At 37.8% G+C, this 27,709-nt stretch overlaps 1 protein-coding gene and 1 pseudogene across 2 annotated transcripts in view; both read left to right on the forward strand.

Moving 5' to 3' along the window:
• Positions 1-26,751, forward strand: LOC306649508 (E3 ubiquitin-protein ligase RNF216-like; annotated as a pseudogene). The gene is made up of 8 exons (XR_013766962.1): positions 1-32; positions 1,112-1,286; positions 9,070-9,913; positions 10,857-10,934; positions 15,686-15,850; positions 23,146-23,260; positions 25,389-25,528; positions 26,698-26,751. The product of XR_013766962.1 is annotated as an E3 ubiquitin-protein ligase RNF216-like (transcript).
• The window catches only part of RNF216 (ring finger protein 216), a 189,310-nt gene that overhangs the window by 66,230 nt on the left and 95,371 nt on the right, over positions 1-27,709 (forward strand). The window lies entirely within an intron of this gene.

Consider the following 27,709-nt stretch of genomic DNA (forward strand, 5'->3'; position numbering starts at 1 on the left):
ATGGCGGCAGCCACTTGTAACCAAACCTGCAGGTACTGTGACAGAGAACTTCCAGTCAACAGCAGGCAGCTGGCACTCCACTGGTGGTCTGTGGTCAGTCTGCTGGCAGCTGTCAGATGATCGGGAGGTGAACCTCGGGTGGTGGGTGATGGGTAGGTGAAAGGCAGGCGATGGACTGGCAAGAGGCAGGCAAATGGCGGATGATAGGCACCTGACAGTGAGCAATCTGCGCTCAAAAAAGGCGTCGATATACTGGCAGACTGCAGGTGATCACAGTAGACAAATGGGGTAGATAGCAGGGGATCGATAAGCAGCAAAAACTGCCTCACCAAGAAACAGATATCCTCTGCTTGAAATCAGAGTTACAGAGTGACAAGGAACGCAGCCTCCTTCTAGTCCGCCATCTTGGATCCTCCTCATTGCCCATTTTAACTTTTAGCATTCCCATGGAACCAGACAGGAAAAAATACAAGTATTTTTATGCAGTAATTCATATAAAACATGATCTGCCTTTAGACAGATAAAAGGCAGTAGCAACCTTGAACAGAATTACCACATCTAGATGGTTAGTTTAACTGTAGGTCTATTTAAAAGGAACTAGCAAAATTAAATTGCTTATTGTTAGAGGTGTTAAATGGATAATTAACTAAAACATAGAAATGTTTGCTTGAATAATCTTTGAGGTCTGTTTTATAATTAACTAGATATATAATGTATTTTACTGCTTATGGCTATAGTAAATAAATTTTAATATTTTAAATATTAAGTGAAAACTTTACTGGTTTCGAGTAACAACTTTTTCAGACTTAACAGTTTAAATAAACAAGTCTTTATTCCTGAGAGGAATAGAGATGTGTGAAAGGGCATGGTTTCACTCTAAAGAAATTGGCAGCTAAGATTTTTGGCCACAAATTTCTCTAACCTAATTTAAGAAAATGTTGATATCTCAATTCCCAAAATACATTATTGAAAAAAAAAATCAGCATGGAAACATGACTCTTACTGCTTGGGTGCATGTGCTGCTTTGAGGAGGTAAGTTAATGTACTAGTAGCCATGAACTTGGCTTAAAGCTCTTCAGGTCAAAGTAGAATTAAAGGACTGAATATGTTTGTGCCAGCCTCCCAGTGACAGTGTTTTGTGTCTTCCCATAGACTGGATCAGTCTCAGAGATGGGCCCATCACCATATCTGATTCCTCTGATGAGGAAGGGATTCCAATGCTGGTCACCCCAGCTCCTCAGCAACATGAGGAAGAAGACCTAGATGATGATGTCATCCTGACAGAAGTGAGTGTTTTAAAACTTACCATGATGAGCCATTATTGCAAGTTAGGGTCTGATTCTTCTGCCATTCTCTGGGTCTTGTAGAACAGCACTTTCCTACATTTTCAAGAGCAGCCCACTTTCCAAACTCTGCTTCATATCCCTTACTTTGGGAAGCTGTATGTTTTTGGTCTGTTTCTGGAGTTAACTTCTGCATCATTACTCCCTCTGACGATTGAAGCACTAGTCTGTACTGTTTTGTGATTATACATTATGTAATGTTTCTTACTGTCAGAGCTTATCCCCCCTTATTACCATGGTTTCAGAATCATTCTGGATATTTTTATATATATATATAATATATTATAAGTTGTTGATGGACCTTTAAATGAAATAAAGGCCCATCAACAACTATATTATTTATTTATTTATTATTATTTATTATTATGATGTTGAGAATTGAACCCAGTGCCTCAGACATGCTCGGCAAGCACTCTGCCACTGAGCCTCAACCCCAGCCCTCATTCTGGGTATTCTTATGCTTATGTTTTTAGAATCAGTTTTTCTAGTTAAATAGGCAAAAGATAGTCTGTCTAAATGAAACAAATCTTGCTGGGTATGTAGCTCAGTAGTACAGAGCACTTGCCTAGTATGCACGAAGCATTGGGTTCAATCCCTAGACCTACCAAAAAAAAGTTTTATCTTCCATATAGTGTAGCCACCTTTTATATTCTTCAACCAGAGCATTTGAGTTTTCTTAATACAGATCTCAAACATTCTTTATTGTTTATTCTTAGTTATTTTCTCTTTCCTGTTGCTTTTGTGAATGTCATCTTCCATTGTAACTTTTTCGACTTGTTAAAATTTTTCAAATTTTTTGCTTTTTATATTAATTTCATACTTTTATTGTCCATAGTCAACTTAATTTGAATCTGCACTCATCTGTCTGCAAATAATGATACTTAAAGAGTTTCTGACTTTTTCATTTTTATACTTCTTTCTTTTCTAATAGTATTATAATACTTTCTCAAATTTTTTAGTAGTAGTGGTGATAAGAATAGCCACTGATAAGACTGGGGTTGTGACTCGCTTGTAGAGCACTTGCCTAGCATGTGTGAGGCACTGGGTTCAATCCTTAGCACCACATATAAGTAAATTAAAGGTATTGTGTCCACCTACAACTAAAAATACTTAAAAAAAAAAAAAAGAATAACTACTGATAAAAATGCCTTTTAATACTTTCAGTATTTCCTCATTGACTGTGATAGTGTCTTTTGGCTTGAGATACTTTTAATTATGTCAAGGAAGTAGCCATTTACTTCCACTTTTTTTCAAGTATTTCCTATAAATGAATGTAAAATTCTGTTATATTGAATTTCAGTATTTATGAAGATTATCATCTGACTTTTCTTTTTGATCTGTTGATGTGGAAAATTATTCTATCTCTAGAGAACATCCCTTGGTTATGGTATTGAAATATGATGGTAATGTACTAAATTGATTCCATTTGCTGATGATTGAGGTTTTCTCATAAGTGAGATTGTGCTGTAGGTTTGAGTACATGTACCTGTGTAATCCTTTACAACTTTTTTGGGGGAGATGAGGTGGGGCATACTGGTGATCATACCCAGGGCCTCACATATGATCGGAAAGATCTCTACCACTGAACTACAGCCCCAGCTTTTTTTTTAAGAGGGTATATACATACATATATATAATATATATTTTATATATCTATATTTATATATATATATATTTATATATAATTTTTTATATATATAGTACATATATATATTTTATTCTCTTTTTTTTTTGCTTTACATCAGAGTTAATTTTTTATTTTTCTATCACACGTGCTATAGGTAATGTCTGTCATTCTACTGTCCTTCCACATCCCCACCACCCTACCTCTCCCTCACTCCCCTCTGTACAATTCAAAAATGTCCGTTCATTTTTCCCTACCCACCCGCCCCTATGGATCAGCATCTGCTTATCAGAGAAAACATGTGGCCTTGGGGATTGACTTATTTCACTTAGCTTAATATTCTCCAGTTCCATTTATTTACCTGCAGATACCATAATTTCATTCTTCTTTAAGGCTGAATAATATTCCTTTATGTATATGTACCACATTTTCTTTGGTAGGTTCTAGGTTGGTTCCATAGTTTAGCTATTGTGAATTGAGCTGCTATGAACATTGATGTGGCTGCATCACTGTAGTATGCTGATTTTAACTCTTTGGGTGTAAACCAGGAGTGGGATAGCTGGGTCAAATGGTGGTTCCATTCCAAGTTTTCTTAGGGATCTCCATATTGCTTTCCATAGTAGGTTGCAGAGGGGAATGAGTGGGAAGGGGTGGGGCAGTGGGAATGGGAAGGAGGTAAGAATGACCCAGACATTATTACCCTATATGCAGGTATGAACACATAAAATTTAACTCTTAGTACATAAGCAGTCCCACCCAGCATGGTACGAGTATGGCCGTTTTCCCCCAGCTCCTCGCCAATATTTATTATTGCTTGTATTCTTGATAATTGCATTCAGACTGGAATAAGATGAAATCTTAGAGTAGTTTTGATTTGCATTTTGCATTTCTCTAATTGCTAGAGATTAGAACATTTTTTCATATGTTTGTGGATCAGTTGTATTTCTTCTGTGAAGTGTCTGTTCAGTTCCTTAGCCCATTTATTGATGGGGTTATTGTTGTTGTGGTAGGGGTTTTTTTGAGTTCTTTATATATCCTGGTGATTACTGCTTGACCTGAGGTGCATGTGGTAAAGATTTTTTTCCATTCTGCAGACTCTTTATTCCAAATGTTCATTGTTTCCTTGCTGAGAAGCAGCTTTTTAGTTTGAATCCCGTCCCATTTATGTGATTCTTAATTTTATTCTTGCACCTATAGGAAGTCTTGTTGAGGAAGTCAGGTCCTAAGCTGACATGATGAAGATTTGGGCCTACTTTTTATTCATTAGGTGTAGGGTCTCTGTTCGTAGTGCTTAAGTCTTTGATCTACTTGAGTTGATTTTTGTGGCAGGGTGAGAAATAGAGTTTAATTTCCTTTTGTTACATATGGATTTCCAAGTTTTCCCAGCACCATCTGTGGATAGACTATCTTTTAGCCAGTGTATATTTTTGGTGCCTTTGTCTCGTATTAGAAACATAACCCTATTTACATGGGTTTGTCTTTGTGTCTTCATTTTGTACCATTGGTCTACATGTCTGTTTTGGTGCCAATCCATGCCATTTTTGTTTACTATTGCTCTGTAAAGCTGATCCTGGTTATGAAAAGAATAAGAATGCTGTTTAAATTTGTTCGGGTTTAGAACTATTTAATGGAATTAAACACTTTCTATTGAGTATATTGTTTGGTTTTTCCCCTCCTTTCGGTTTCTTGATTTCATCTACCTTTTTACCATTCCTCCTTTACCAGAGAAACGGCTGAGGGATTTACCTTGATAGTGTTGCTGTTTGTTTTCTTACGTGTTAATTCTGCTTTGTTTTTGTAGTAATTATTTTCGTCTATTTACAGCAAGTTTAACATTCTTAATATATATATATATGGTAGGTGGACACATACCTTTATTTATATTTATTTTTATGTGGGCTGAGGCTTCGCAACCCAGAGTCTTCTACACATGCTCAGGTGATGTCTGCTCTATCACTGAGCCCAAACACATGCCCCTTATTTAAACATTCTTTTGAGCATTATTTTATGGTCCTTTTACTAGCTTCTTGGGTATTCATTCTTTATTCTGGTTCCTTATTGCCAAGTACATATCAACTCAAAACTTAATGATTTATGTCGACTATAGTCCTTTTATTATCTCTCATAGCTTTTGGTGGAACAGGAATATGAGAAGAAGTCCGCTGGATAATTCTGGCTACGAGGGCTCTTTGTTTGCTATTGGTCCAGATGGTGCTGAAGATGAACCAGTCAGGGACTGGGGCAGATGAACATGCACAGGCATCACTCTCTTTAGGCCTCTCCATCGTGATCTCTCTTTTAACTTCATTGAGCTATAATACCAGACCATAGTCATTTAAATTGTATAATTTAGTGGTTTTAGCTTATGTATGTTCAATTGTATAACCATCACATAATTTTTAGAAATTTACATCACCCTAAGAAGACATTTCTATTAGCAGTAACTCCCATTTTCTCCCAGACTCTGCCCATCAACTCCCCACCCTGTGCAAACCTCTGCAGTCTACTTTCTATCTCTATAGATTTGACTATCATGGAAATTGCATATAAATGGAATCATGCAGTATGTAGTCTTTTATGACTTGCTGTTACACAGCATATTTTCTAACTTCATATCGCAGTGTATGTCATACTAAATTACTTTTTTAAAAGCAGCTTTATTGAGGTACATTTCATATACTATGCAGTTTGTCTGTTTAAAGCATGAATTCAATGACTTTTTGTATATTCAAACAGTTTTGCATTTATCACCATAGGCACTCTTAGAACACATTCATTACCCCATGAAAAAATCCTGTACCCTGTTAAGCCATCACCTCCCAGTCCCCTGTTCTATCCTGTTACAGTCAATCATTAATGCACCTTCTGCATTCACTGCCTATTTTATTATTATGTGGTGCTTTGTGACTATAGTCTTTCACTTAGTATGTTTTCAGGGGTTAGCTGTGTATAACATGAATCAGTATTTAATTTTTTTTATTGTTGAATAATATTCCATTGCTTAGCTTTACCTCCTTTTGTTTATCCTCTCATTGACTGATGGACAGTTTTGGGCTATTATGAGTATGAATCATGTTGTTATAAACATTCACATTACAAGTTGTATGTGGACATATATTTTCATTTCTGTTGGCATATTCCAAGGAATGGAATTGCTGGATCATATGCTAACTATATATTTAACCCCTACCAGACTGTGGCCAGTGATCTTAAGCAGCATCCTTTGGCTTAGATTTAGATTTACTGGCCATTTTTTTTTTCTTTGTATCTTCTTCAGTGACATATCTATGAAGACGCTTTGACTTTTTTTTTATTTCCCTTTTTTTTTTAAATCAGGAATTGAATACAGGGGTGCTTAACGACTGAGCCACATCCCCAACCCTTTCTTATTTTGAGAGAAGGTCTCACTAAGTAGAGTCTGGCAATCAAACTTGGCAATCCTTTTCTGCTTACTGAACTTGGAATCCTGTCTCAGCCTAGTGAATCATTGGGATACAAGTGTGCGCCACCATACCAGCTTAAACTTTGTCTTATATCATGAACATTCATCACCTTATCCAGATAATTACCCTCTTTTTGTTGCTCTTCATTCCTGTTTTCAATCTCTGACCTTGAAAAGGATTATTGGCCTGGGGATGTAGCCCGTATTTAGAGTGTTTGCCCTAGCATGAATGTGAGAACCTGAGTTTCATCCCCAGCATCACAAAACAAAACAAAAAAAAAAGCAGATTATTTTTCTTCTACCGAAAGACCCACCTTTGGGATTTCCTTTTATAGAAAGAGTGCTGATTTTTTCATTAGGTATAAATTCTATGTGGCAGTTATTTTCTTTCAACACTTGAGATACTATTCTAGAGTTTCCTGGCTTTCCATCTTTCTGTTGAAAAATCAGCCTATGGTCTTATTTTGTTCTTCAGAAGTCAGTGTACTGTTGCTGTTAGGAATTTCTCTTTGTATTTATTTTCTACAAATTTACTTTGCTATACCTAGGTTTCTGTTGTTTGGGATTTTTAATTTCAAGTTTGGATCTTCAAAACTGAAATCAAAGCATGCTGTCCTCCTTGAATATTTGTATATTTTCTTCAAATATTGTGGCCGTCTTTATCCTCTTCTAGAACTCCATTTGTGAAGACTCCTTTTCACTGTATTTTTTACATTTATTCATTTATCTAATGTTCAGTTTTCTCTCTATAGCTTTATTCTAGCTATTTCTTCTGACCTGTATTTTAATTGACTGATTCTCTCTTCAGCTGTTTTTATTTAAAATACTCTTCTTCATACATTGATTCCTAATCTTAGCTGTTGTATTTTTCTCCATTCTGTAATTTGCATTTGATTCTTCATTTTCTCTGCTGATATTCCGATCTATTATTTATGTTCCTGCATATGTTAAAACATTGTTTAGAATCCATGTCTGCTAACTTTACTGTCTGAAATTTCTGTAGGTTTGGTTCTGGGTCTGTTCCTTTTTATTTTTTTTTTTTTTTTAATATTTTAATATTGTTTAGTTGTCAGTGGATCTTTATTTATTTGGTATGTGGTGCTGAGAATCAAACCCAGTGCCTCACATATGCCGGGCAAGCACTCTACAACCTGAGCTACAACTCCAGCCCCTCTTATTTCTTTCATTACAGGTTTTCATTGATCACATTAAGTTCTTAAGACTAGTTTTGTTTTTTGTTTTGTTTTGTTTTATTTGTTTGTGCTCTGCTGTGATGTGCTGGAGATGGAACCCAGGGCCTGATACATGCCAGGCAAACACTCTGCCACTAAGCCACATCCCCAACCCATGCCTACATTTTTTTTCTTTTTTGTTACAGAAACTCAGGAGCACTTAACCACTGAGCCACGTCATAGCCCTATTTGTATTTATTTAGAGGCAGAGTCTCACGAGTTGCTTTAGTGCCTCACTTTTACTGAGGCTGGCTTTGAATTTGCAATCCTTCTGCCTCACCCTTCCCAGTTGCTGGGATTATAGGCATGTGCCCCGCGCCTCTGCCCATGCCTATTTATTTTTGATTGTGAGTCATTGTATATGAAAATTTTGAGATTCTAGATTATGTTCTCTTTCTCCACAGAGGACCTACACTTATTCTCAAAGAAGATTAAGGGCACAGGAAATCTCACATTGAGGGAGGTTTTTTGTTTGTTTTGTTTTTTAACTTTATTTTATTCATTTATTTTCTCACATGGTGCTAAGGTACCTCACATGTATTAGGCAGCACTCTACCACTGTCCCACAACTCCAGCCCCTATTGAGGGAGTTTTAAACGTCCAATCTAGGATTCAGTTTCTGGGAGGTCTGATGTATTTCTCGTCTATCCTTACTCAGTGGTATTCATCTTCAAGGATTTACCAGACCTTTCCTTGGCAGGTTCGAATTCTGATTTTTATACAATTAGCTCCTCATAAGTGTATCAAAAGTTTTTGTTCTTCTGTTGATAATCACCAAGTTCTGGGATTGATAGGTGCAGTTTTGGGAACAAGTACCCCACATGTAGGGGCCCCTTTTTGCTGGATTTCCTCCTCCTGGATCTTGATTCCCTGTATCTCTGAAGTCTTCAAGCAGATGTTTTTGTTTTGCTTTGCTTTGTTTCAATATTCTGACAAGGTTTTCTGCTTCCCGTCCTAGTAGAAGGGTTTAGTCCTGGTAATGCATCTGCTTTACTGGAGGCAGAAATTTCCTCTTAGATCTTTATCAAACTTTCTGAGTCACTGTGCTGTCAGTAGCTCTTGATTATATAGTGATAAGTATTCAATTTTTTTTCTTGTAGTTCTGTTTTTTTTTTGTTTGTTTTAAGTTTTGTTCTGACTACTAATGAGATTTATATTCTTTTCATATTTATTGAACAATTTTTGTGCCTCTGCTGTGTTAGCATTCGTTCATTAAACTGAAGCTTCACATCTGTGAATGGCTACTTTGATTTTTACAAACTGTATAGTGTTATATTGCAGTGTTAATAATAGATTTTGTTAAGGGGGAGGACTTCTTGATTTTCTTTCTTTCCTGTTCTATCTCAGAAGCTCAGTATAAGCACATACAGAGGCATAGATATAGGAAAGAAATTGAATTATTATTATTAAAATTTCATTTTTTCTTAGACAAATAAACCTCAGACATCACGACCCAATCTCATCAAACCAGCTGCCCAGTGGCAAGATCTGAAAAGATTGGGAGAAGAAAGACCTAAAAAGTCTAGAGCAGCATTTGAATCAGATAAGCACAGCTATTTTTCAATGTGTAACAACTCGTTGTTTGATTCTGGGGCACAGGATGATTCTGAGGATGACTACGGTGAATTTCTGGATCTTGGGCCTCCTGGTATCTCTGAATTCACTAAGCAGAGTGGCCAAACAGTAAGAGAACCCCAAACCTGGACCAAGTCATAACCAAGGAGCAAATAACCTTGTCAACCCTAGATCTGAACCAAAAAATCATTATCTTGGGAAAAAGTGGCCTTCTTTTCCCAGAAAGTGATCCTTTGGAAGCTCAGAACCAATCATCTGAAGACTCAGAGACAGAGCTTTAGTCAAATCTTGGAGAATCAGCTGCTTTATAGATGATCAGGCCATTGAAGAAGACTGCTGGCTAGACCATCCTTACTTCCAGTCTCTAAACCAACAGCCCCGTGAGAGAACAAACCAGGTGGTTCCTCAGGAAAGGCAGCCTGAAGCAGAACTGGGGCCCTTGTTGTTTCAACATGAACTCCCCGGGCCAGCTTTTCCAAGACCAGAAGGCCAACAGGATGGGATTCCAGGCTCTGCTTCTCCTCAGCCTGCCCATCCTCTAGGGGAGCTTGAAGACCAACAATTAGCAACCGATGATGAAGAGCCAGGGCCAGCCTTTCCCCTGCCAGGATCTCAGGAGGCCAATTTGGAAAACCTCTGGGGGCAAGAAGCTGCTGAGGTAGATCAAGAACTTGTTGCACTATTAGTGAAAGAAACAGTAAGTTTTTTCATTATTATTATTATTATTAAAATAACTGTAGGCATTAAATATACTGAGTTTTCTTTCATTTCAAAAAGAAAAAAAAATGTATGTGGACATTATTTTCCTAAGAAGTATATGTCTAGATGTATAGGAAAATAAAAGAAAGAAACTAAAGAACGAAAATGGAATCAGGATTCCTTAAATCTGTACTTAACCTTCAGGAAGCCCTCTGGGGCGGTAGCTACATACCATGGTATTATCATATGGCAAATCCCTGTTTTTTTCAAAGGCCTTGAGTTTACTCCAGATTCAAATCCTTACAGCAAATTTATTGAATTACCTAGATCCAGTATGACAGCAAGTACTGCAGTTAATTGTAAACTCCCAGATGTTTATATTTAAATGTCTTACTGTTAAATAAAATTATGAATTAGGTTACAGTGGCTCGGTCACATTTAGTGTTAGTGGCTATGTGGGGCTCACAGGCAAACAGTATGTTTCCATCATCGCAAAGTTCTGTTGGACAGAACCACTATGAAGAGTAATGTAGGCCTTTATTTGTAGAGTCCTCTGCTGTTTGCCTTTGACGAAGTCCCCAACTCTTTTCACCTAGGGTTTTTCTGCTGTCCAGTAGGTTGTGAGCCTCTTGAGAGCAGGCATGGGATTGTGTATCTCATTTGTTTTTAGGCCTCCCCATGCCTGGGTAGAGGTGCTTAGTATGTTTTATATAATGGTGTGCAAAATGAGACAGTGGGCCAGATGACCTGTAGGACCTATCTAGATTTCATCTTTTGTGCAGACTGATTAATCTGGATACCCAGTGCTTAATTGTAAGCCACATGAGACTGCTTTACAGCTCCTTTCTTAGTCTTTAGTCACTTATACACTTTTTGCCACTGGGTTTTAATTGCCATTCATTTCTAGTGAATAAAATATAATATTCTTATTTCTTTCCCAGGAAGCAAGATTTCCAGATGTAGCAAATGGATATATTGAGGAAATAATTCACTTGAAGAATTATTATGATTTGCAATGTGTAAGTATACCACCATGTCTTTTTTTCTTTTTCTTTGGTGGTAAAATATATGTACAGCAGGGCGTGGTGGCGCACGCCTGTAATCCCAGTGGCTCTGGAAGCTGAGGCAGGAGAATTGAGAGTTCAAATCCATCTCAGCAAAAGCAATGGCACTAAGAAACTCAGACTCTGTCTCTTAATAAAAATACAAAAGTTGGGCTAGGAATGTGGCTCAGTGGTTGAGTGCCCCTGAGTTCAATCCTGGTAGCCCCCCCCCCAACAAAAAATTATATAATAATATATATATATATTATATATATATTATATATATATAACTGAATTTAAGTGTACAGTCAGTGCATAAGTACATAATCATTATTATGCAGCCATCACTACCAGCCATCTCTAGAACTCTTTTTTTATCTTTCCAAATTGAGTCCTGTACCCATTAAATATTGACTCCATATCCTCTCCTCTCCCAGTTCTTGGCATCTACCACTCTTTCTGTCTTAAGGAATTTAACTATTCTAAACCTGTAGTATAAGTGGACTCATATAGGATTTGTCCTTTTCCAGAAGGGCTTATTTCACTTAGCACTATGTCTTTTTTAGTGATCTTAATTATAAACTCTATTAGTCATATACAGACTGTTTTCTGGGTCTTGGGGAATCCTGCACAGTTCTGTAATTATGATGCCTGATTATTTCTGAGTATTCACTGTTGGTGTTTTGGTCATGATGTGAAGTTATTTTCTTCCTTAAAATAGTAACAAAAAAATGTTATACAACCTCTCCAGCCTATACATACTTGGAAAGTGTCCTGAAGAAAACAAGATTGAAAAATAAGTCTATTTTCTCTTATACTCTTTGCATTCCTTCTAGTGAACAGAGGGGAAATAGTCACAAATTTATTTTTTTATTTTGGTACTACTGGGAATTGAATCCAGAGACTCTTAACAATGAACTATATCCCTAACCCTTTTTTTTTTTAATTAAAAAATTTTTGTTATTATTTTTATTATTTGATTGATAGATTTGAGACGGATCTCACTAAGTTGCTTGGCTATGCGAGTTGCTGTGGCTGACCTCAAATTTGGGATCCTCCTGCCTCAGCCTCCCAAGTTGCTGGGATTATAGCTGTGCACCACCACATCCAGTCAGTAGTTGTAAATTTAGAGGTAGTGTGCTAAACCCTGTCCTCAAAGGCCTGTATCTTATTCTGTGATTCTTTTGTGATGCTGGGGGATTGAACCCCTGACCTTAAGCTTGACAGGCAAGCTCTCTACAAACTGAGCTATATCCCCAGCACTATTCTGTGGTTCTTAGTCAAGGGTACAAGTAGGTCTGTTCTCCACCTCAGCCCAACAAAGATTCTTTTTTCTAATTTGTACAGTGACACGTTGATGCCAGTAGTAGGCCTTGTATAATCCTACCTTTGTCTCTCCAGAGGCAGCCAGTTACTAGGTTTTAAACCCAAACTGGATTAAAATTTAATACATTTCTTTATCTTCTTTTATTTTCTTAATCAGTAGGAGTCCCCCATTCTTATGTTGTGTTTTTTTGTTTTTAGTATTACTGATTGCCTCCCCCCCATCATTTTTTAACATACAAAAGTTGATGAACTCCCATATATTACCACTTATATCTAGATTCTGCTGTAATGCAGTTTTTTTTTTTTTTCATTTTACTTCTTACTCTTTTTTTCTAAACTATGAAACTTAAGGGTTTTTTTTTTAAGAGGTGTTTTAGAAACAGTTACAGTCATTTTCTTTAATGCTGAAATTGTTTCATTTTTAACCAGAGGAAGTCTCTTAAGATGCAGCTATGTCTTTTTGGTTGTGACCCCATTAGACACTGAGCACTTCCTTGGTTCCTCAAATACCATACTGCCTCAGACTTGCCTTGAACTTCCTCTTCCTCAAACCTGAAATCTGTCAGTCTCTTAGAAACCCCAGGTTTGAGGAAGAGGATTGATATTTATAAACTCACATCTTAGGGCTTAATGTACTCAGCATTGCTGCAAAGGTGTCATTCTGTGTAGTCCTTTGACTCGCACCTGAATAAGAGAAGGAACTAGAGATTGGCATTTATTCTGTCTTATTTTTCCTGTTTAGACCTATCTTTAAATATTAGAGGCCCCACAACTGACATTGGACAAGAGAGAACTGGGAACAAGGCCATTGGAAAAGAATTAGGGGTGGGGCACCCAGGTGAGGATGGGTTACCTACACATCAGCAGGAGTGAGGAGAAGAAGAGGAGGGGAGGCCCAGTTGCCCTACGAGCAAAGATACTTTCTTGCTTCTGAACCCATCTAGTCTGTCCTCCACCACTGTGGGCTCCATCCCCAGTGCAGTAGTCTGGTTCTGCTGTTGTATGAAGAACCTGGATAGTTTAATCTTGGTTAAGGTCTGGGTGGCAATACATCTGTGTGATCTTACTCTTCACATCTTTACTTGATATGTTTCCAGTAGTATCAGAGAAGAGGTTAACTCAGTCTTTCAATGAGGTAAATAGATAGCATAATTTTCATGGCTCATAGAGATTTGTATACCTCAGGATTACAAAAAGTATTAATGAATTAACAGAAGGTCTTTTTGTATTTCATTTATTTACTGACTCTAATAAATTTAATTTGCTGTAATTGTAAATGTGAATTATATACCTTTTTCCCACTTACTGTTCATAGTTGTTTTAGTCAGCTTTTTCGCTGCTGTGACCAGAACAATTTTAAAGGAGGAGAAGTTTATTTGAGGGCTCAGGATTTCAGAGGTTTTAGTCCAAAGAAGGCTGGCTCCATTTCTCAGGGCCCAAGGTGAGCAGAAACATCATGGCAGAAGAACGTGGCAGAGGGAAGCAAGCTTGCATTATCAGGAAGCACAGAGGAGATTCCACAAAATACATTACCCCATAGCCGTGCCCCCAGCGAAACTACTCCCTCACCACACCTGCCTCCAGTTACCACTCAGTTAATCCCATCAGGGATTAATTCACTGATAAGGTTAATACTCTCACAGCCCAATCATTTCTCCTCTAAAACTTCTTGCATTGTCTCATACGTGAGCTTTTGGGGGACACCTCACATCCAAGCCATAACGATAGTTTTCTTGATGAAGAATAGTACTTTTCTTCTAAATTCTCAAATTCCATACCATTTAACCAGTAGTAATTTCAGTAACATCCTTGCTTTGACACCCAACTAATAGGTAGATTTCAGAGGAGTTTGCATTTATCAGTATGTTCATTGTTTTGTAAACTAGCAAGCAAAAACAGAAATTCAGTGTAATGTAATATTTGTTTTTTTTGTTTGTTTGTTTTTTTTTTGTTTTTTAGTTTTTCTGGCTGCAAGCATCTTGATGGGCTGTTGTCCTTTGCCACTAAGAACTTTTATTTTCAAACACTACGTTTCAGTCATTGGGCAGGTGTAGGATCTAGAAGCAGTGTGAAAGTAACATCATGTGTTTTTGCAGACTTTGTAATTTTCTTCTGGAAAATCCAGATTATCCAAAGAGAGAAGATAGAATCATTATCAACCCCAGCAGCAGCCTGCTTGCCAGCCAAGATGATACAAAGGCAAGTGTCCTATGTGAGTTTTGCCATCTCTACTTGAAAATGCTCTGCCTTTTTTCATTATCTTTATGGGAAGAAAGTTTTTTGTGAGGATACATTTTTAAAGGCTGAGCTATTTTCTCTAAGATAGGATTTCAGATTGTACGAGTACTTTGGTGGAATCTCCCACACTAAGCCATTTTGAATTTCTCTCTTTACTACTTTTATCTTTCCTTTCCCACTAAGAATTAAGCAAATCCTTCCTATCTTTAATTCTACCGAGGAAGTTCCTAAGGTGGAACGAGCATTGGCCAGGATTTTGTATTGTTTTAGTAGTGTGTTTTTTTTTGTTTTTGTTTTTGTTTTTTAAGCATTTTATTATGAACATTTCAAACACACAGAAAAGTTGAAATATTTTTCCATTAGTCACCTGTGCCAACACTGGTGCTACTTAAAAGTTAACATTTTTAAAAAATTTTTTTTAGTTGTTGATGGATCTTTATTTATTTATTATATGTGGTGCTGAGAATCAAACCTAGTGCCTCAGACATGTTAACCAAACGCTCTACCTCTGTGCTATAGCCTCAGCCCCCAAAAGTGAACATTTTATTATATCCACTTTTGCATCGTTCTCTGTCCATCAGCACATCTCTATATTTTATTTCAATAATGCACCAGTACATTTCCCTGTAAATACTTCAGCATGTAAAACATTACCTAAAGTTAATGTCTTTTTATAGTTTTTCCTATTGTTACAAGATTTGTGTTCAGTACATACACCTGTTTAACCAAATCCCATGTCAAGATGTAAACAGTTTGATTTTTAAAACCTTTAATCATTGTCTTCATTTGTGATCTAAACCAGCATTCACTGTGTGAATGATGGAGGAAAGTATAGTTCAGAACGAACTGCATCAAGGTCTAGTGCTTGGTCCTCCTGTTCCCCACAGTTTCGTTTAACTCTTTTACATGTTCTGAAGCAGGAAAAAAATGTTTATGATATATATATATTTTTTTTTCTCTCTCTCTTAACTAGTGTCTGGACTAGTTTAAGATCTCTGATTCACTATTCCTTCATCTCTGTTATAGAGCTAGTAACCCCTCATAGAGTAATTATGAGAACGAATGAGATTATTCTTTTCTGTAACAGGTAATTCTTAAAATGATTTCTTTCATGAAGAACTGCACTGTCTGGCCTCTAATTTTGTACTACTCTCTCATTTCAGTTGCCTAAGATAGACTTTTTTGACTATTCCAAATTGACTCCTCTTGACCAGCGCTGCTTCATCCAAGCTGCGGACCTCCTGATGGCCGACTTCAAAATGCTCAGCAGTCAGGACATCAAATGGGCCCTGCATGAGCTCAAAGGACACTATGCAATCACCCGAAAGGTGTGCTATTTGGTCTTCCTATTGGAGTCATAACCCCTTGGCTACATTTCCTATGATAACACAATGAAGAGCTCAGCTTGGCAGAAATTGGGATGGTTTATGATGCAGAGAGAGCTAAGGATGGTTTATGATGTCAGGGTGAAAATAAGTAGACAAAAGTATTTACTGATCAGGAAGAATTGAATGAAAAGAAATATTAGAGTAAAAGCAGGAAGATTTCTGTTTGACCATAAAGACTAGAGATTGATATGCTTTATTGTAGACTGTAGGATAACTGAAGTGTGAAAGGCGTATTGACCCTGCTTCTCCCTGATTTGCTTTGACTCGGCACAGGTCACACAATCATTCCCCAAGTGGCTCAGTTTTTAGTTACATATGGTTAGGCCTGGGGGGAGCCGGGAACACAGTGGTGTCCAGTGACAGTGGTTTACCTCAGGAGAGAGTAGGCAGCTCCTAACAACTCCCAGTGCTTCCCTGAAGACTCCAAAGAAAATACCAAGTGAAGACCTCTGCCTCAGGACTTAGACAATGCTGGTGTCTGGTAGGTAGCACAGACACTCATTTAGAGAGGCATACTGCATAATGCCCATTCCATTGCATTGATCAACTGGGACAGCACGAGCACCAACAGCACCAAACTTACTCCTTTTGTTGCCCGTCCTCATTAGATCTTGTTCTCCTGCTGGAGTGCTTGTAATTCCCTGCAAACCCTGACCTCCCAGGAGCCAAATGTGGAGTTATTTTAATGGTTAAGATATACACTGGGAGGTGGGCTCCATAGTGTACACCTGTACTCCCAGCTACTGTTTAGGCTAAGGCAGGAGGATTGCAAATTCCAGGCCAGCCTGGATAACATAGTGAGACCCTGTCTCAAATTTTTAAAAATAAACAAAAAGGGTAAGTACCCTGTGTTAATCCCTGGTGCTGGGGAATGCTGGGGAGCGGGGAGTGGGGATAGGAGGGATGTAGGAGGGATGAGAGTTTAGGGCTTCTTGCTGTTTTAGAGTGGTGCGTGAGAGTTCTTCCCTGAAGACAGTGACTACTGTGTGGGTAGGAGAATAGAAGGCAGACCCAAAGACGTTGTTAATTATACCAATAATTAATAATACACAGAGAAGCCACCCCTAGATGTGATCACTCAGGGGAATTTATGTTCACTGTTGAGAGTGGGTCACATTCCCAGGGCTTGTTTTTAATTCTTTTTTTTGTTTTGTTTTAGTTGTTGATGGACCTTTATTTTTATGTAGTGCTGAGGTTCAAACCCAGTGCTTTACATGTGGTAGGCAAGTGCCCTATCACTGAGCTACAACCCAGCCCTTTAATTCTTTATTATACACATCATACACATAAAAAATAAAGGTTGTTTAAGGACAAGCCCCCATTTACCTTTCACTTGGCTTTGGTAATGCTCCGTTCACACTCAGTTTTGTCTTATCTCTACCTCTGCCTGTTTTTCTCCTCAGACAATTTTGAAGCAAATTTCAAACGTTTCTCTCTCTTTTTTTTTTTCTTCCACACGTTTCAGTGTTTTAAAAGGCTAAAGATTCTTTTTAAAAACAAAATCAAAATACCATTATATACCTTCAGAATGAAATCATCAGTATCTAGTTAGTGTTCAGATTTCTCTGAATATGACAGAAGCCATTTCACAGCTTGTTGTATCACATCAGGTTTCAAGTAAAATCTGTTTATTGCCACTTGTAAATATAATGCTTAATTTTCTTACAATCTATAGTTCTCACACTTCCCACTGTATTTTTTCTTGTAGTTTTTTATTAGAAAAATGGATTGTTTATCCTAGAGGTTTTAATAGTCTGAATTTTGCTGACTATACCCCATGTTGTTGTTACCTGGTTCCTTTGTATTTCCTACAAAGTGCTGATTATCTAGAATCTTGATCAAACAGGTTTTGGTTTTGGGGTTTTTTTGTTTTTGTCTGTTTTGCTTTATTTACCTTGTATTTTAATTCCCATTTTGCTATTCATAGTCTCTGATTTGAGTGAGGGTCTAAAACTTGCTGAGCTTCTGTTTTCTAAACTGTGTAGAGTGGATCACTTATTGGCTCTTAGAAGAATTAGATAACAAGTGGCAGGGGAACTCTAAACTTCAGCATTATTTTCAGAACCAGTCCTTAGGATGATGTTACAAGAGCTTTCTGATGACTTATACCCTTCTTAGGTTTGTAGCACTGAATTCAAACCAGAGAGGACTGTCACCAAAGAGTGCCTACCCTGGTCTGCTTCTGGTCTATGGTGTGGAAGCTCAGCGTGCAGGAGATTCTGTCCCCTGTGTGTGTGCAATTGTATTTTAACTCAACTCTTTTTATGGAAGACTTCTGTAGATAGGATCCTTAGGGACCCTAGAGTAGCTATAACATTTCTATGCATTTTCTTTTTTTTCTGGTTTGTAAAGCTCTCTAGGGACAAAGATGCTATCTCAGTGCCAAGTGTTTTCAATGAATAACTTCTAGCGAGGAAACTGGTAAAACCTTAAAATTCATAGCAGCAAATACTTCTTTTTAAAGATAATAATACAAACTTCTCCCAGCAGGAAGAAGGGGGCCATGGCTGATGTTCTGAAGTCCCTGCAAATACTTCTTAAAATGAATATTTATCAATTCATTTCCCTTGTTGAAATGTCAAATATTACTAAAATACTTATTTATAATTTACAGGGGAGGGAGAGTTTGTGCTGGATTGAGCTCAGGGCCTTGGCCTTGTGCATGCTAGGCAAGCACTCTGTCACTCTTAACAATTTTTCAAATGGCAGGCTGAAGGCCTCTTCAGCCTTTTCTTCTGCTCTCCAGAGGCAGCACTCAACTTTATCCCTTTTTTTTCTATTTGTTTCAAAATTTATCTCCATATTTGTTAATATGTTGTGCTTAATCAGCTTTGAAAAATATTTGTAGCTTTCTCTGTGATAGATAAGGATCCTAGCTCTTACTTACATATAAATACTCATCTTTTTGATATACATATTTTTTGTTAAATCTATTTTCAAAGTTTCAAAGTTTTCTTTATTATGATTATGGGAATGCTCACTGCTGGGTACATATGATAATGTTTCCTTTGTTAAATTTCCTGTTTTCCTTGGAGTTAAGATTAATTGTCACCATTTTTCATTTGCTTTGGTTTTATGTTGTTTTGTTTTGTTCAGCTAAGTCTCCATATCCAACAGCTCAAACACAGTTTTGCATATTGTCCCAGCTGTTAGTTTAGCCCTCTGTTCGTTATCCCAGTCTTCCTTCCCTCTCCAGGCTTTTCTGTCTATTCTCTGCACTTTGTGTACAGCCATCATCCTGAGACTTACCTTCACCTTCATTCTCAGGAAATACCTTCACTTTTCTCCTGGCTCTTCCATGCATTCTAGATCCCATGAGTGTCTGTCTTGGTTCATATACTCACTCTTTATCGAGAACTCCACTGGGTTAAAAATACTTCCCCTCCAATTTTTTCTAGATAGTCTTGCCCAGATGTGAATACCTCTTTTTTTCAGTTTGTTGAATGCCTGCCTCAGTCCATGCACCAGGAACATCATAAGAACAGTACAGGGCCCCTTCCCTTCTGGGGCTTAATACTACGGAGCCTTCTTGGGGTTTTATATTGTTGTTTGTTTTGCAGTGCTGGCAATAGAACCCAGGGCTTGCACATGGTAGGCAAGGACTCTACTACTGAACTACATCCCCAGCCCTAAGCCATCTTTTTTAACCCACTCTTAACTTTTGTTTTTTTTTAAGGTAGTTGTTCTCAGCATCTACATCCCTTAGACTTCCTCTATTTCTCCTGCCATGTGGCTTTAATGGTCATCCTGATCTGTGCACATCCCCAGCTCTGGACCCAACTTCTTTACAAAGATAGAGTCTCTGTCCACCCCTCTTACCCACTGTAGTGTTTCCGGGTTCTTTCTTACAGAAGCTTCAGCCATTGTATCTGATGTCCTAAAAATCTTACTAGACTATATCCTTAACTCTCAACATTAGTACTTGAGTGGCTGCTTGATTTATGAATGTGAACAGACTGGGAGGAGGCAGTCTAGACAATAGCCCAAGGAATACTGTTCTTGAACACCTGTTGTTTCTAGGGTCCTTTCCTGGGCTTTTTGTGTCCTTGCTTCATGGTGGGTACCAGGCAAACCCTGAGAATACTAGGATCAGTAGAATACAAAGTAGGAGCTAGAAGTGTAGCTTAGTGGGAGAGAACACATGCCTGGCATGCACAAGGCCCTGAGTCAGATCCCAGCACCATCCACAAAAAGTGTCTGATTAGGGATATAGGGTTGAGAGCACTAGGAAAGAAAAGAAGATGCCATTTGAGCAGAATATTTGGAAAAATGATTTCACCTAAGAAATGAAATGTACAAAGATCAGAAAAAGTAGCCAGGGTGCCTTAGGGGTGCATAAATAAGCATTTCACAAAAAGAATTCTCATCCTATAATCTGATTTTGTTCGATCTATTTAGGCTTTTAGTCAATAATAGAAGTGATGATTACTAATATAACCATTAAGGTAAGGTTTTAGAACCTCCTTTAATTTATATACCACATTATTATTGATAGTTTCCTGACAAGTACCAGTTGATGTTTATATCTTGAGGCTTTTCCCCCACAATTTAGAAACAGTATTTAAATGGGATAATGATGCCATTAGGCTTCCTGTCTGGATGCTCTCCTTGTGACTTGGTTACAAAACCAGCATACCACCATTCAGGAGTTCTGAATTCACATTTCCAGTCTCATTGCATACTGAAAAATAGTGCCTACACTTCAGTTACTTCATTTGTGAAATACAAATTATGATACTTGTCCACCTTTCTTTCCTGGACTTTTGCAAAAATTCTAGTTAAAGGATGGGGTGTTCACCTTTAGATTAAACTTGGTAAATATTAGTAGTCTTGCAGCTGATGACAAAAATGTGACTTGAAGATCAGTGAGTGCTTAAAGGCCTGGAAATTCCAGAAAGGACTAGAAAGCAAGATTCCTCAGCCATGGAAGGCCTCATTTGGACAGGCAGAAAGGTAACACCATGGATGTTGGGGTTTGACTTGACCAAGTCCCTTCTCTCTAAGCCTTGATTTCTTCTCCTATAATGTAATCATTGCCTGCCTCCAGAGGACTTCTGTGAGAACTAAGAGAGTGAGTAGAAAGGCCATAAAGGCAGGTATGGGAGTAGATTAAGATAAAAGTTTATCCATCCTTCTTCTATAGCTAAGGTGCTTGTTTTCTTTTATTACTTCACCATAGTGATACAAATGTAGCTGTTTCTCCAAGATGAAGATTCAGAATGTAACACACATGTATCCCCTATAACTATCCATTTATCCCCTAAAAGGTGCTCCTTGCAATCTGTACAAGTTGCTAAGGATGCACCATGAATTGTAGTAACATTCCTGTCCTCCAGAGATGCACAGTCTGTTGAAGGAGATGAAGTGAAACTGAGAAGCAAACAAATAACTAATTAAAACCATGACAAATACTTTGAAAGAAAAGGATGTGACAGAGTACTAAGGGAGACCTACGAGACCTCTCCCAAAAAGGGCCTCCCTGGGTATGACATAAGAGCTACAAACCTAAGTAAGAATTAGGCAAAGCGGGAGGAAAGCATGGAAAACAATAGTGTCATTTACTGGAGTTAGGGACATGGTAAAAGAAATGGTTTTCACAAGGTGCAGTGGCACATCCCTACAATCCCAGCAGCTTTGGAGGCTGAGACAGGAGGATCACAAGTTCAAGGCTGGTCTCATCCTTAGTGAGACCCTGTCTTAAAATAAAAAGATCTGGGATGATATGACTCAGTGGTAAAGCACCTCTGGGTTCAATCCCCAGTACCAAAAAGGAAAAGAAAGAACTGTTTTCAGGGAAAGAATCATGAATTTAGTCTGGGAAACATTGAATTGCCAATATGCTGAGTGTACCCCCATAAAACAGCAAAGGAAAAAACAATTCTCTGGATGACCAAAAAGGTTGGAAATTTGGGCTGGATATAGAAATTTGAGAGAAACAACCTCACTATCCTGGACAAGGTACCTAGAGAGACTGGCTTAGGTAGCCAGGCATGGTGGTACATACTTGGAATTTCAGCTGCTCGGGAGGCTGAGGCAGGAGAATTGCAAGTTTGTGGAGTCTCCTCATCTTAGACCCTGTCTCAAAATTTAAAAAATTTTTAAAGCTCAGTGGTAAAGAGCCCCTGTGTTCAATCCCCAGAACCAGAGGCAAAAAGAACGAACTGAGACTAAAGTGAAGAGAGGAGTCCAACATGGCAGAGAAGGAGGAGGAAGTAGAGTAGTCAACATGATTAAATACTGCTAGCAGATCAAGGGAGAGGAGGACTCAAATGTAGGTAGTAGACTTTAGCCCCTTGTGGGTTCATTTGTTTATTTTTTGTCTGTAGTACAGGGATGTAACCCAGGGTACTCTACTGCTGAACTACATTCAACCTTTTTTATTTTTTGAGTCACGTTTCTAAGTTACCCAGGCTGACCTTGAACTTGGATCCTCCTGTCTCAGACTTTTGGAGTAGCTGGGATTTAAGGTGTATGCCACCATACTTGACATTAGCTTCTTGTTAGTAAGTGCAGACCCTCAAATGGAAAGTTGGGTTAGATGCCAAGTTGCAGTTTAGAAAGCTCATACTCACAAAAGGAGGGGAAATGGTGAAACAGCATCCAGACAGCTCTTCAGAGAAGTTTAGCTATAAAGGGTCAGAAGAGAGAAGGACTTTTAGCCTAAAGGGGAATGAGATCAAAAGGGGAAGGAATTTTTTTTTTTTTTTTTAATGGCAAAGACTTGAGCGTATTTAAGTGCTGATCGGAAAGATTTAAGAAATCAGAAAGAGGAAAAATTTGAAGGTATGGAAGAAAAGAGGTAAAAATGATTTAAAAATTTCGAACTCTAGCATGCAGTACAAAAGGGAAGTTGTAGGTACAAGGAAAAAAGCATGAGAAGAGAGTGCTAAACAGACAGCATGTGAAAGAGCCTACAAAGTACAGCTAATCCTAATCAGCTGGTTGTCACATGATTTGACCAGCACTAATGCAGAAACAGCTTGGATAGCTTATATTTTCTTATGTTGTCCTTTAATCTGTCAATAAGCATTTTTATTCTGCCTCTATAGCATTTTATGAAAAAAGAAAATGAAAATAATGAAATGCTAACCTACTTGTTTCACCACTACCTAGTATTGTTGAGCAATGCAGGGAAGGTAGCTCACTGAGTGAAGTAAGATTTGGGTATTGCCTTTGTTTTACTTATTCTTGTTTTCCATTTACAGTGGTAACCTTCCCCTTTCTCAATTTTTTAGGCCTTTTCTGATGCCATTAAAAAGTGGCAGGAACTATCACCAGAAACCAGTGGAAAAAGGAAAAAAAGAAAAGAAATGAATCAGTATTCTTACATAGATTTCAAATTTGAACAAGGTAATGGCAAACTGAATGTTATAGCTGACAGCATGTGAAACTGCAGTGCCAAGCCTTCTCTTTCTGCGTGGTCACTAAAGGAAGTGGTGTTACCTGCTGCTTACAGAGTGCCCTGGTTGGCCGAGGAGTGACTGATAAGGAATGTTTTGACATCACATCATAATTTATAGGAAGTAGCTACAGTGTTGTCTTCCTTCTTCCTGCTTAGGTTACATTATGACATAAAAATTTTGAATAGTGTTAGAGAATTCACATGTAGGCAAGTGAGGACACACTTAAGCTTGGAAAAAAAATGTCCGTATATTTAGTATCCTTCAGTACTAGTCACCTTGACAAAGGATTGCTTACTACAGGGGGTCCACTTACTTACCTGAGTGAGTCTAAGAGCCACATGCTTTTCAAATTCTGTTACAAATTGATGGAATAATTGCTGAAAGCCCTTTCTGAGAGATTATTTCAGTTCTGATGCCCCTAAAAGGTTTCCTGCTTAATTTTAAAACAGATTTTAGCTGAGTTGTTTGTGTCCAACAAAAGAGTTTACTACTTTTTTTGTAGATTATGTCACAAATAGGAATATTTCTCTCAGGTATGGTAGTGCATACCTGTAATCCCAGTGACTTGGGAGGCTGACACAAGAGGATCACAAGTTTGAGGCCAGCCTCAGCAACTTAGGCCCTAACCAACTTAATGAGACCTTATCTCCAAATTAAAAATAAAAAGAGCTGGTGGTGATGTAGCTCTGTGGCAAAGCATCCCTGGGTTCAATTCCTAGTATCAAAAAAAAAAACAAAAAAAAACTTAATTTCAAGTATGACTAAGTAGAGATTCCATAAGGTAAAGTATTTGGAAAATATTTGAGTTTCTGAACTAACTCCTCAAGGTCTAGATTTTTATCCCCGAGGCTATGACTCCTGAGGTCCCTCTGAAAGTCTGTGGAGCTATACCCTCTGACATAACATTCTCACTGGTCTCTTACAGAATGAGAAAGTGGGGACAATTGTAGGTAGTTTTTCTTTTTTAATATATTTTTTAGTTGTCAATGGATCATTTATTTATTTATTTGTTTGTTTGTTTGTTTGTTTATGGTACTAAGGATCATACCCGAGGCCTCACACATGCTAGGCAAGTGCTCTACCACTGAGCTACAGCCCTAGAGCTACCCCCCACCCCTGCCGCACCAACACACACACACACACACACACACACGTTTCTGACTTTCAGTGGTGGAGAAAAGAGTCTGCTTTGCAAGATGGTCTGCCCTTTGATAGTCAGGTCAGCTCTGTCCTTTATAAATTTCAAAAAAAAATGTGAACAGAATAGTTACATGTCTGATATTTATTGTTTTTCTTTCTTTTGTTCCAAATGTTATTTATTATCAATCTACATAGTACTATTTGTGGTTTCCCATATATTTGAAGCTTTTTTTAAATTGATCATTTAAGAAAAATAAAAATTTTGGAGCTGGGGGTCTAGCTCAGTGGTAGAACACTTGCCTAACATGCATATGTGCAAGGCCCAGGATTCGTCCCAAGTACTAGAAGAAAAAGAAAGGGAGGGAAGGAATTTTTACCTACTAGAATGGCTGAAATTAAATAGATGTTGATAATGAGGTATTGCCAGAGATGGAGAACAGCTGTCATTCATACAAATAAATTATTTTCTAAACCTTAAAACTAAGCATAACCCCCCCAAAAGAAGAGAAAAAAAAAAAGTAAAAAGTAAGTTTATCCTGTGATTCAACAATTCTACTCCTTCATGTAAACTCAACTGAACTATAGACAGTCATCAATAGCTACAAGCAGATGTGTTCATAATAAACTGTAAACCAGTGCCCTAATTAGAATAGATAATAAGCTGTATGTTTACACAGAATAATATTGACAGGGTAGGAGAAGCTTTCAATTGGAGCACACAGTGGGGAAGGGAGGAGGCTGAAAGATTCATGGTAGATAAGGAATGGGGAGGAGTGCAGTCTCCTTCAGTGGTAGAATATTATAGGATCAGTCTTGAAATGAAATGACTGCCCAGGGGCTCAGTGGTGGACTAAGCCACAGAAGACTGGGAGTGGCTGGCCTGGATACTTGCAAACAATTGACTTCATAATTGTGCATTCTTATATATCTTCCAGGTGACATAAAAATAGAAAAGAGAATGTTCTTTCTGGAAAATAAGCGGCGACATTGTAGGTCTTATGATCGGCGTGCCCTCCTTCCAGCTGTGCAGCAAGAGCAAGAGTTCTATGAGCAGAAAATCAAAGAGATGGCAGAGGTAGGACGATGTTTTCTGGTCTTGGGATATGGGTCTGCTTTGCTTCCTGTTGGGGCTTAGTACAAAACTGTCCTTTAAGATTCACCACCACCCCTGGCTCTTTTTTTTTTTTTTTTTTTTTTGCAGTGCTAGGGATCAAACCCAGGGTTAGGCAAGTGCTCTACCACTGAGCTACACCCTCAGCCCAGAATTCCCCTTTCTCTAGAGTAATTAATTATACAACAACATTTAATAAAAAAAAAAAATAGGTGTTTTGTAATGATACTAGCCCAAGTTTCATAAATTGGATTGATGTTAGAGAACTTTAATTGAAGCTAAGTATCATATATTTCACCTTCAGCTTTAAAGAGTAGAGGAAAAACAGAGGTTCCATTTAGCTCTATATTTTTTCTAAATATATCATCATATGTGCAAGTTAACCAGAATATGCATATATTGGTTGTTTAATAAATATCTTCTGAATCAGTGACTCTAGTGTGGGCCCAGATACCTGGGTTCCCCAATGCTCTTTCAGGGATCTGTGAAGTCACATCTCTCATAGTGATGCGCAGATGTCATTTGCTTTCTTTTACCATGTTGAATTTTCATCAATAGAACTAAAGCCAGTAGCACAAAACTGTACTTATTGTCTTTACCACCCTGCACTCACTTTCTAAAATTTCAGTATCAACTACTGGTGTCTTTGATAAAGCAGTAAAAGGTATTTATTTTATCAGATTTTTGCCCATGAAGACATCTTTCAATATTCTGTGTGAAAAATGAGAAGTGTGCATAAAGTGTCCCTGCTTGGGAATGAATGCTTGTCTTAACAGGAGGTGTTGTGCATCTGAGTTACAAGTAACAGCATTAGTCTTTTTTTCTTTGCAGAATACCATTTTTACTTGAAAAAATGATTGATAGAAAAATTATGATTAATCAAAATTGGGTATTTGGCAGACATTTTCTTAAAAATGAATGAAGGGATTATTTGTGACCAGTGATAAAAATTCTAATTCACAAACAGACATTAGAACTTTAGGAAAGTTGTTGTTTTCATCTGTCCATCACAGAATTGCTGTGATTGTTAATCTCATCACTGACTGCATTAGAAATGCATTTTAGGAAAAACTGGTGGATTGATAGATGTAGCTGCTTATTTAATTGTAGTCATTGTTCTTCTTGTTATCTAGATTGTCCCATCTCTGGCCAATGGCAGCTCCTTTAGCTTAGGAGCTCTGTCATGACCTTTGGTAGTCTGAATACTCACTTGCTTTCTGACACAGTGAAGTGACCCAGACTCAACTTGTGCTTTCTGTGATTTGACTGGACCTGAAATCAACAATTTCTCTAAAGAGTTTTAGTTTGTTTACTAGGAATTTCATGCTGAGATTCAATTTAAAAAACTTGATTTACAGGGTGTTTTTTTGTTTGTTTGTTTGTTTATGTTTCTTCTATATTAAAGATCTTGGTTCTTAATAACATAATTCTTATGAGATTATATCAAATTAAGAATATAAAATCAGCCAGGCACATAGCACACACCTACTACAGGTTCTACTAGGCACTACTAGGTACTACTAGGCAGGTGGATTGCTTGAGCCCAGAAGTTCCAGGCCAAGATCAAGACCAAATCTGGTCTTGCCATTGACTTGATGAACAGTTAAGTTTGTTTATGCTTATTTTCAATTTTCAGTGAATTGTCTTTTTTTAATATAATTTTATTCTTTAATTTTATAAAATATTTTTGTCCCAAAGTCAGAAGTATAAAATAAGGAATGTCCAGAGATGTACATTTTATCCTGATTCTTACTGCATGTGCTCTCACTCCCTTTATATCTAACCATTCTTATTAGGTTTTTGCTGTGGTGGTTTTGAAACAGGGTCTTGGCATGTTGCCTGAGCTGGGCTCAAACTTGTAATCCTCCAGCCTCAACTTCCCAAGTTGAGGTGGGTGTGCCACCATACCCAGCTTTCTTATTCATCTTGCCTTATTTTATATAAAAGAAAATATGTGTATGTATTTATATATGTATTTATTCACTTTTTTTTTTTCTTCTTCTTTTGCTATGCTGGGGATTAGACTGAGGGCCTCATACATGCTAGGCAAGTGCTCTACCTCTGAGCTATATCCCCAGCTGCCGTTCTTATCCAAAAGGAAGCATACTCTTCTGCCCGTTTTTTTCACTTAACAGTGTATCCTGG

The sequence above is a fragment of the Sciurus vulgaris genome (assembly GCF_902686455.1).
Source record: "Sciurus vulgaris genome assembly, chromosome: 18".
Lineage (NCBI taxonomy): Eukaryota > Metazoa > Chordata > Mammalia > Rodentia > Sciuridae > Sciurus > Sciurus vulgaris.